This window comes from Tamandua tetradactyla, chromosome 12 (genome assembly GCF_023851605.1).
Source record: "Tamandua tetradactyla isolate mTamTet1 chromosome 12, mTamTet1.pri, whole genome shotgun sequence".
NCBI lineage: Eukaryota > Metazoa > Chordata > Mammalia > Pilosa > Myrmecophagidae > Tamandua > Tamandua tetradactyla.
Window position 1 is genome coordinate 59,623,289 of NC_135338.1, and position 11,471 is coordinate 59,634,759.

Below are 11,471 nucleotides of genomic sequence, written 5' to 3' on the forward strand. Positions count from 1 at the left end.
TGAAGACTGGGATGCTCCCGACCCCCTCTTCCCCCCATGTGAGCATGACCTTTTTCAGGTAACCACGATGCAGGAGTTTCAGTGGCACCGGTGCATGTCCTCGCCTCGCCCGCGCCGCCTAGGTGATGACTGGTGGGTTTGGTCCACCGACCCTCACGCCTACTCCATCAAGCCCTTGCTGAACTACTCAGAGGGAGCTCAGTGGGCTGACCTCGTCCAATGTCGTCACGCCTTTACTAACCCCTTCACCTCCAAGGTCCAGATTTGGGCACAACAAATGATTTGTAATCCCCTAGGGGCATGTGTCGACCTGCGGTATCTCAACCTTCTGATTGGCACCATCGCCAACACTTCCACGGACGCAGTTGGGAATGCAACTGAGTGCTCCCTCCTCGACGTAGGGAAACATGATAGTACTAACTGTTCCTTTTCTCTGCACAGGGAGACCTGCGTGCAGCCTCCTTTTGCCTTTCTACTCTCCTTGGACCCTACCTTTAATTGTTCCCAAACCCCCTGCACTTTGTCAGGATGCTGGAGTGGGTATCCTGTCTTCGCCATTCTGGTTTACCGTCCCAGTTATGTCTGGGTTCCCGTTAATGCTTCTGACTGGGTTGGCCCAGTCACCCAAACTATCTCTACAAAAAACTTTCAATTCGCTAACCCTGCAACGCCTTCCAGGAATAAGAGGAATGTAAAAAATTGGCTGCTGCGCGTGGGGGGCCTTGCTGCCTCTTTATTCATCCCTGCTGTTGGAGACGCGGTCCTCCACGCCTGGACCTCAGACCAGATCGCCCTAACGATGAACGCTGTCAACAATTTAGCCAATGCTACCCGAGATGCACTGAGGGCCCAGAGTCAACAAATTGACTTAAACTCTCAGGCGATATTGCAGCTTCAGTCTGAAATAGATGAACTAGGACTTGAAATAGACGGACTTTGGAAAGTGGTCCAGGAAATGTGTGACACCCGTTAGATTGTCTTTAAGCTCTGTGTCACCCCGGTCAGAGCCAACGTGACCGGAACCTCGGCCAGCGTCAAAGCCTGGTTGCAAAATACTTATCTCCCGAACTTTCGTAATCTCTCTCAGCAGATAGAGACGAGTCTTGATAAGATAGGGAACATTCAGTTAAAACCCGTTACGTTTGACCTGTCTAGTCTCGGGGAGGTAATCAAAGGTTTGTGGAACGGAATCACCTCCTGGTTCTCATGGCCTACCTTGACCACCTGGATTCTTCTGTTTTTCGGGTTATTGGTGGGGCTAGTGGTGGTCAAAAGTCTACTGGAACGGTTGTTTCAATCTCAACAGCAGCTACGTGTTTCTACCATGTTAGCTATGTCTTCCCAGTCAAATGTGGGTGTGCGTCCCTCCTCGATAGATAGCCCGTCTGAATCACCTGGGGCAAAGCTCTTGTCAGCAAGGTTTGTTGCAGGCTCCCTGGCCACTACCCGTGTTTAGCTAGGCACCAGAGGCTGTTAATTTTGCGCGCCTAGCCGCCTCGACGGTGGAGCTGCGGCCGCAGTCCTGGCCAGACTGGGCTTGGCTCTAGCCATTGCACCGAGGCCTCCGCAGCGTTTCCTATGCCCTGGCTGTCGCTCTCATAATCCCCGCTTGACCCAGTTGCGAGGCGAAGCACTGCAGGGAGGAGTCACGTGGTATCCAGTTCACGGACTCTCCGGTCTCTATATGAGGTGAGCATTCTGGTCGGTGCCAGAGGCTCCGTCGTGTGATGACGCGAGCCTAGTCCAGACTCCCCAAAGCACCAAACTATGTTGTGAGCCACTCAGGCCCACGGGAGCACCATCATCAATAGAGACACTGGGTACAAGAATACGGTCTACGGACCATGCCTCTTATAAAAACAAAAAGGGGGAGATGTAGAGAGCCGCTTTCCGTGTTTGGCCTAGTGGACATATTGCAGCCTGCTCTAGAGTTCCCCCCGCCCATCGAGTGAGCCAAGATGGCGCCCGCATCCTGCTTCCGCCTATGACGCATGTATCCGTTTCAACCATTCCCCCAATCACCCCCACACACGTAGTAGTTGTTTATTGGGTACGATCTGTGTATATAAGAACTTACCCGGGTAGAGTGGGGGAGACAACCCGCAGAGAGCCGTGCCTGACGGCCGCAAGGAGGTTGTCCCCCACGGGGTTTCTCCCTGTGTGGAAACTGTATTCGGGAATGAAAGCTTAACCCCAGTAAAGATTAGCACTCGAATCAGCCGTGAGCATTGTGTCCGTGTCTGTTTCCTTTCCCTCTCCTTCCCTCGACGGCGGGGATAATCGGGAGCCAGACGGAACAGCGCCGGACATCTAGCAGAGAATATGGAGAGCCTACATCCCAGCATGTGGTTCAGTTATAGCATTTTTGTTGGCCTTGTGAAGCCTTGAAGTAAAGAATCAGTGAGGCAGAGGAGCCAATGACAAAGATGTGGAAGGCTACTTCCCTGCAATGTTGTCACCAAGGTTCTGGCAAGCAATTCTCCTTGAAATCTCCTGCCTTGGTTAGAGTTTGTTTCTGAAAGTGTGTTACTTAAATGCTGTCTGGGCAAATCCTGATGCATACACACAAACACATTTGGACCCAGGGATGGTCTCCTTTCAAACAGCCAGTTATGGATGTGACCTCAGCAAGGCTTGGAAGTAATACAAGCTCATTTTCCCCAGTTCTCTCTCCTAGCCTGGGGTGGATGCAATTCTGCACATGCATTATTGATAGACCCCAAGCTTGCCAAGGTTGCTGACTATATGTGTGCATGCATGCATGTGTGCCTATGCCTGTGTTAGTGACACAGAGAAAGGCAGAGAAAAGGTGTGGCAAGGACAGCCCCGCTCACTGCTAGGGGTCCAAATTTCATTAAAAACGTTTTCTGACTGATTTCTGAGTTACCTCTGACAGTGACTATGGAACTGCATAGGGTGGAGAGATACTGGGGTGGCTTTGAAGTTTGGTGCATAGAAAGAAAATGAATTAGCGTTCTAGTACTTGATAACTTACTTTCAAAGGCCCAATTCAGCAGTGTCCTCCACAGCCTCTCACTTGGTTCTGCCTCAACTGGATGCAGCTTTGTGGTTTCATGTCTTTATATTCCTCTTTTGTTTCCATCCCCCGCCCCCGGCCTTTTTATCCCCTTAATGCTCACAGGTCCTCCTGGAAGACTCAACCACTTACAGTTGTTGAGTGATTAAATATTTATAATCAGGGCAATGAGTGAGGTGCTGAATAATAAATGTTAAGGTTGAAGCAGCCTTAGATAATTTCTGCAGATTTCTTCATCCATGCATGGCCTCTCTTTGATTCCAAGGCAAAAGACAAAATTCCTTTAATTAACTTTTTTTGGTGGTGTGTGTGTAGTGGGGCAGGTTGCAGCTGTGACAGACGATAGGCTTTTATCGCTATTTTGTTCATGAGCCACTACCCTGCCATAGGGCTTATTCTGCTGTCAACCCCCCAGACATGTAGATACCACATGGCAAGCTGGTTCTCCCTCATTTATTACTGAATTCACAAAGGGGATACATATTTTTAAAACTCAAATCCCTAGACCACAAACTCACTGTGTCCATTTGGGGCTGCTATAGAAAGTTTTTGAGACTCATAGGCAAGCTGAATGAAGCTTTCTTTGTATGCACCTATAACAAATGTTTCCTCTAACATTTTATACACTTCTGTTTTATTCTCAACATAACTCTACAAGGAAGCTCCTATTGGAATTCTAACTTTTGCAGTTGAAGAAACCAAGGCCCAAGGATTTTAAGTAATTTACTCAAGAAACAAAGCTAGTAAGCATGGACCTTGGATTAGGACCCCAATTAGCTGTGGATTCCACAGCTCACTCACCCTCTGCCTCCAATTACCATGCCAGGGTCAAGGGATAAAGAGATGGATCAGAAACAGTCCTTGCCATCACAGAGAATCAGAATGGGAAGGAAGAAATGCCAAGCACATGGCAAACAGGGTGATACCATGCTGAGGTAAACAGAACAAAATGTCTCAACAAAACAGCAAGTGACAGCTCCATTCAGATGGGTCTGGGCAGGCCTCATGGAGAAGGAGACACATGAGCTGGAGATAAAATGGAGTGTAGGAATTTGCCTGATGGAAGAGCTGGTAGACCTACCAAAGCTTCCATATAAGTGTTTTCCATCCTTCCATGTAAAATCCTTTCAGAATGTTGTGGTCAAACCTTCTTTTCTTTTTCAACCAACACTCCAGGTCTGTATACTCAAATCACAACATTGGAAGGTATTATGAGTTAAATTGTGTCCCCAAAAAAGATATGCTCAAGTCCTAGTCCCCAGTTCCATGAATGTGGCCTTATTTGGAAATAGGGTCTTTGAAGTTAAGATGAGGTTAAATTCGATTAGGGTGGACTCTAACCTAATATCATTGGTGACCTTATAAGAAGAAGGAAACTTGGACACAGTCACAGACAGATAGACAGAAGGCAAGAAGGCAGCCTTGGAAAGACGGAGACAGAGACTGAAGTGATGCAGCTGCAAGCTAAGTAATGCAAAAGATTTATAGCAAAAACACCACAAGCTAGTCGAGGCTAGGAAGGATTCTCCTACAGGTTTCACAAGAAGCGTAGTCCAGCCAACACTATAATTCCAGACTTCTAGCCTCCATTACTATGAAACAATAAATTTCTGGTGTTTTACCCTGTTTTTGGTAATTTGTAATGGCAGCCACAAGAAACTAAGACAAAGTAAGTATTTGGAGATAATCTACACATGTTCATTTTGACCAGTTAAAGAAAATGTATTACCAAACCTAGATAGTGGTAATATTGTAGATTACCTTTTTTTTTCAGGTTAAAGACATTGTCCTGTATTTATTTATTTTGTATGCTATATGGCGGGATCACATTTCATTCTTTTTCCATGTGAGTATCCTGTTACTGCAGCACCATTTGTTGAATTGTTTGTTTGTTTTTGTTGATTTCTTTGTTTGTCTGTTTGGGAAACACATGGGTCAGGAATCAAATCCAGGTCTCCCGCATGGCAGGCAAGAATTCTACCACTGAACTACCCTCGCACCCGCAAGGACATTCTCCTTTTTGAAAAATGTGTTGGGGAAAAAAGATACCATTTCTTCTCTAATGCAAAATGAAAATTAAATTGATACCTGTGGTCAGAGACCTACATACTCATATTTGCATGTCTGTTTTTATATCAGTTCTTACGGTATTTCTTCACTGCATTGCACAATAGAATAGAGACAGATTCTACAATGTTTCTCAATGGGTCCATAATCTATTTTGTGCTGTATTTATCAAGTTTTCTGCCATCTTAGATTCTCCTCTTTTCCCTTTTCCTTCAAGGACATCGGCACATCTTTTGGGAAGCTGAGATTTCATCTTTAATAATTGATAGTGGGTCAAGCTGCAGGAAAGTAAACTTCTATTTCTACAATACTTACTGTTATGAGGAAGTTATTAATGTTGGCATTAAGAATTTTTCTTCCAACTCCCTTGAAGCAGAAGATCAAAAGGTTATATTTTTGAATGTCATTGATGCATTTTCTAAACTGAAGAAGATCATAAATTCACATGCAAATCATATTTATTGAGTGTCTCTCCATGCAAAGCACTTTTTCAGAAACATCTCTATCTGTTACATCATTTAATTTCCCTACCAAAGGTTATAGGTGAAGAATCTGAATCTCACAAAAAGATAAATGACAAGTCCAAGGTCACAAAGTTGGAAATGGAAAAAGCCAGGACTGGAGCACAGGCTTCTGAATCCAAATTTATCTCTGATGTATCTTGACTTCCTTATACCAGTGGCATATTTATGCAAACATAGGCATCATCATGTCAATAAGAATTTGAATATGCTTCTTTTTTAAAATCAAGGTATGCAAATTCCTATTTTGCCAGAGCAGTATTTTCCTAAACTTATATCTGTAAAAGATTAATTTCATGATGAATTAATGAAAGATGAGTTCTTACAAACAAGTTTGAGAAATGCTGGGTAAAAGAAATTAAATCTCTTTTTTTTGCAGCAGGCCTCCAGAGAGCCTTTAAAATACTGATAGCGGTTGTGGATTTCAAAGCATATTGTCAGGGTTAAATTTGTTAATTATTATGCAGCATAGGCAGGCAGTGAGCAAGGTTGAAAACTGGGCTAAAAAGGTGAATGCATCATACATAGTGTCCCTCTGGAAATGTCCTAGCAGGGCAAGAGAGTATCGCACATGTACTTACATGTGGGTTCACCACACTTTATGGGCACTTAGATCAACATTATAATGATGATGATGATGATGATGATGATGATGATTTTAAGCTCTTTGAAACAGTGTGGCCACCTCTTACACCTGTTCAATGCCTAAATAGCCATCACAGAAATTTAGAAATAGTAGACTATATATTACATTTATTTGTTGGCAATTCAGAATGCCAGTTAAGAGTGCAGGTTTGAATACTGGCTCCACCATTTAAGAGTTATGTCAGGCTCATTATTTAATTTATTTTTGCCTCAGTTTCTGTCTCTGCAAAGAATGAATAAAAACATATGTTTAGGGCTTCTGGGGCATGCTTAGCACGTCATGTCTGGTGTGCGGGAAGAAAGGTCTCCTTAATGAAGAGGCTTCCATGATCACCCTGTTCTACTCTCAGCACTTCCAAATCCCAATACTGCTCTATTTTTTCACAGCCCTCGCCCCCTTCTAACATACTTTATGAATTATTTCATTATTAGATCTATTGCTTATCGGCCCAATCCATTAGCATGTAAGCTCTAAGAGGCAAAGAGAGACCTCTGTCTACTCTGTTTGCTGATGCATTCAAAAGATAAGGTGGGAGCTGGGCAAATGGACAGCACTCAAAAATATGTGCTGAGTTAACCTGTGCAAAGCATAACTGCTCATCACTTGGGACAAGGGATTAACATGCAAGACAAAGCCAGGGATGAGCTAGCAAAGGCCACAGCAGAGATGAGCTGGGAGAGAGTAAATGTTTCCCAGCCCCCATGAACTTTCTAGAATGAGGACTGACAAAATTTCCTTGCACCGCTCTAACAAGATAGATACAACTGGGCCTAGATTACCATTGAGAAAATGGAACATCAGAAATAAAAATGAAAAAGCATGCCCAAACCCATACAATAAGTCACGACCCAGGGCTCGGACTTTAAAAGCCATGCCACACCATGCCGTCTTGAGTGTTGGTGAAATGATAGTGATTAGATGAAGGAGAAGGGTGAAGTACAGATAGGGACAAGAGGCCCACCTTTATCATCAGTGGGAAAATGCTTTAAAAACAACTTCAATTTGCCTTTCTTGATGAGGGTCGCACACTCCCTTTTATCAGAAGCTCTTCTTACATGGCTCTTGGTGTTTGGTGGTTAGTAACCCATAGAGGATAATAACATAAAACCTTACACGTGAAAAATCCATAGGCAGGTCAAAGCTGTGCCTTGCTAAGGAAGAGCCATTCTTTTCCAGCAGTGTCTGTGGGCTACCCAGAAGTATTTCTAAAGCTTTGTTCTTGCCCTTGGGTGCCCAGAACAATAGCCCACATGCCTTACCAGGCAAAACATATAATAAGGACAGCTCTGCATCATTACAGTCTCTGTTTTTCCTCCCCACTGAGGGAATGAGAGTGATTGCTAAGCCACTGAAGGTTGTAGAGATTTATCACCAGTTGCCAAACCTTGCTGATAAGTTCAAGACATCCTGATCCCAACAGAGGCTACAGCAGAGCATTAAGCAGGAAGCCTGGGAACGTGGGATGAGAGCAGGGCAGGAGCCGGCACCAGGTAAAGATGAAAAATGCCTCTCTGGGAGATTAATTCTTCCTGTAGTCCACTGTTAAAGTAATAAAAGGTTTATGATTCACTTCTTCCTTGATAATGGAGGAGACAATTAGTAATTACTGGATTTATGGTATTTGTTGTGTTAACTCAACCAATAAAACAACCAGCAAAATTGCACTTTGAAGCACCGTTATTGTTGAACAATAGGATGGAAGGTTTAATAAAGAAATCTGCTTCGTGACGTGTCATAAAAGTTTATAGGCAGGAGGAGGATTTGACAATGAGCATCTGAGACCTAAAGACTAAGTGTTTTCACCCATCTTGCCCCCATTTCATTCATTCTAGAGTCAATTCAAAGAATTGGAATCTAACATCTGATGTCACAACTTCTCCTTAACTTGCCTTCTCAGGAAACCTCTACCGTCCTGCATAGGCCACACTTTTTTTGGAGCTCAAATTTTACCTGCATTTGTATGGTTGTCTGATGAACATTTCCCCATCTTAGGCTGTGAAAGACATGAGGTCATGAAGTGTGGCTGTTTGTCCTAGCTCCCCAGCACCAAGCACGGGGTGCAGTCTCCGATTAATGTTTGTTGAATGAAATGTAGGTCTTTAGAAAACTCATTAGAAATACAACATATGAATGCTGTACCAACATAGTGAAATTCTTACAGATGATGCTAAATGATCAAAATGGGTGGCAAAAATGTATACTTGGAATATGGGGGCATGTGGATTAAAACTGTATGCCTAGCTTGTGCTTACAGCACAGTAGATGTTTAACAAATATTTGTGGAATAAATGTAAAAAATACAGAAAAATGAAAATTGGTATTAAGAAAGCAATGATATATGTGTGTATGAGTTCAAGTAACATATATATTGTTGTCAAGATGGGTTAATTACAAATTAAAACCTTAAATGATTAATATTTCAGCTTACTATCTGTCTCCTATTTTTATTTATAAAGGAGGTTAAATATATTATTTATCTAAAATGGGTCATAATTCTCAATCCTCTCTGGCCTGATTCTGTTGAAAAACTATAAAAAAATCCCCATAAATAAAAGGGTGTGTTCTGGCAACAGAATATTCACACTTCAAATGTGTATTACCATTTATTTAATAGAAAAACCTGCAAAGTAAATCATTCACATGGACGTTCAATGACATTTTAAAATATTTTTGAGACATTAGTGATTTCACTTTATTGGATCCCCTTACTTGAGAAGGTGAAATTTTATAATTTGTTAAAGGGAACTGAAAAATTCTATCTCTGTTTGCCTTGTGCTTGGGATTTCATGACTTCTCAGTTCAGTCATCTAATTATCTGTGTGTGGAGAAGGCCATCTTAGCTGAGGTCACTCCTTCTTTTCCTCCAGTGTTTCAGTTTGGTGGGCCTCAGGAGCCCACTAACTTTTTCTAAGTATAACCTGACATGCAAAATTTCACTTGCTCTCCAAAGACCAAAGTGAGAAACATAAACTCAACTTAGAATCACATAACTTTCCCAAGGGCAAACAGTCATAATAACTACCTTCAGCTATATACAGTTATTCTATAGAACCTGGAGATTCCAAAATTTGTAAAGTTGAAGTCTTACTTTGGATGCTTGGAACACTGTTGTTTGGAAGTAAAAATGGTGATTATTTCTGAAAAGTACTGAGAATGGAGCCATGGGACATGAGAAACACAAGCTGATTTATTGAATGTCAAATGAACCCAGGATGATGGTGATATACTATACTGATTTACATGGCTAAAAATTGCTCGGGAACTGTTTAAACAATCAACTTTCACTGACCTTGGTGCAGGTCCTTGGAGGCCCATGGACTTGGCTGTTAAAGTCATTACGTGCTGACTGACCCACATGTGAAGTCGCGTTGAGCAACAATAGGGAAATCCATTAACAAATATGTCTATCAAAGAGCAGAGCCTGTCCTGAACCAAAGCTACCAATCAAATGCCGTCCTCATGTGTATTCAAGAAAGTAGCTTTGGACTTAAGTTCAGCAGACTTAGATTTTATTTATTAAATGACTTCCCTTCTTAGCAGCTCTGTGAGTAAGAGATCCACTGTTCTGAGTCTATAAGCCTCAGTTTATTCATCATTTAAATGAAGATAATGATAAGGCATATAATTTGCTGATGGCACAGTCGAGGTGGGCTATGAGGTTCCTATGTATAAGTATTCATTATCATGACTACATGCCAATTTCCAGCTGATAAATCTTAAAATATCATTTCTTATGGAGGAAAATAAATATCAGAGGAGAAACTCAAACTTGGTCACTGATTGAGTCAGTAAAACTTGGAAGGCATTAGATTATCCCCAGACCAAGTACAGTGATGCTGCATGGTTGGGCATAGGCAAATTAAATCTCCGTGCTTCGTCAGCCTTCACTATCAGTCTGAGCCACTAGAAGATTTTCTGAATATAAAAGAATAAGTGACAGATTTGACACTCATAGCTAGATCAACAAAACTGGGGGACATGAGGGAAACCAAAATATGGTGCTTCTTCTTGAGGAAAGGTGTGCTCTCATTTTATTTCTTGCAATGATCTTAGGAGGTAGATAAATGTTGGGGCACCTGAGAGAGTCTGACTTTCCAAAATTGCACACTTAGCAAATGGCAAAGATTTATTTGAGCCCAGATCTCTCTGTCTTCAAACTTTGTTCTTCTCTACCAGCTCTGAAAGTGAGTATGAATCTACATCAGCTATCCCTAGTGCAACTTTTGCGATTCTGTCTTGACATTACAGGGTCTAATGCTTGCTTAATTACCTGCCTCTCAACTGGAGTGAAGCTCCAGCTCAACCCAGTATATGATTGTTTCAAACTCTTATTTGACTGTAACAGAGGAGAAGGTGCTTTTTAAAATGAAAGTCATCATTCTGCAATGGTTAAAATCACAGCTTTGAAGTTAGGAGAACTTGACTGGAATCCCCAGCTTGCCATTTCCTCCACTATTCTTTTCCTTGTTAAAGTATTTAACTCCTATGAGCTTTGATTACTCCCTCTAAAATAATGATTAAAAATGCATGGAAAGTCCTTTAATGGCTCCTGGCACAGAGTGTGTGTGCAAAAATTATTACAAAATCATCACCGTTTATCTAATATTAGAGGTAACCTTAGGTGCAAGGCTACAAAATTGTTACTTTTTTGCAACTGCAGAGGCCTGATTTGAATCAAACGCAATCTTTTGTATAAGAATCCTTGTACTATCATTATTCAGCTGAAGAACCACAGGACAAAATGTTTAGGTGACTTTGCAAGTTTCTTATTTTCAAAAAGTGTAAAATATAATTAGTTTACAACCAGATTCCAGATCTCTCAGGAACATGAAGCCCTGGCGTATAGGCAATCCCCTCTAAATCAGTAGTGCTTGCCCCCTGCCCTTACAATACTTTGGAGGTTTAATTTTATGCCGTCTAATCCCAGGCCACAAATAATCACTTATGCCTTTCTGTCGTAAATATGATTCCTAGTGAATCACAGCAAAGGCTAGTGAAGTTGCACAGGGGAAAATTAAGAAACAGTGTTCATGCCTTTGAAACTTTTATATGCTGAGATGCAAAATTCACCATCAAAACAGCACCACTTCAATAGTGCCTTTGGCATTAGAGCATCCTAAAAATTGTCTAGAAACAGGTAGCTGGAAGTACCAGAGCAGCAGACCTCTCATACCTTTTAGCAGAAGGGAACCCATCGATT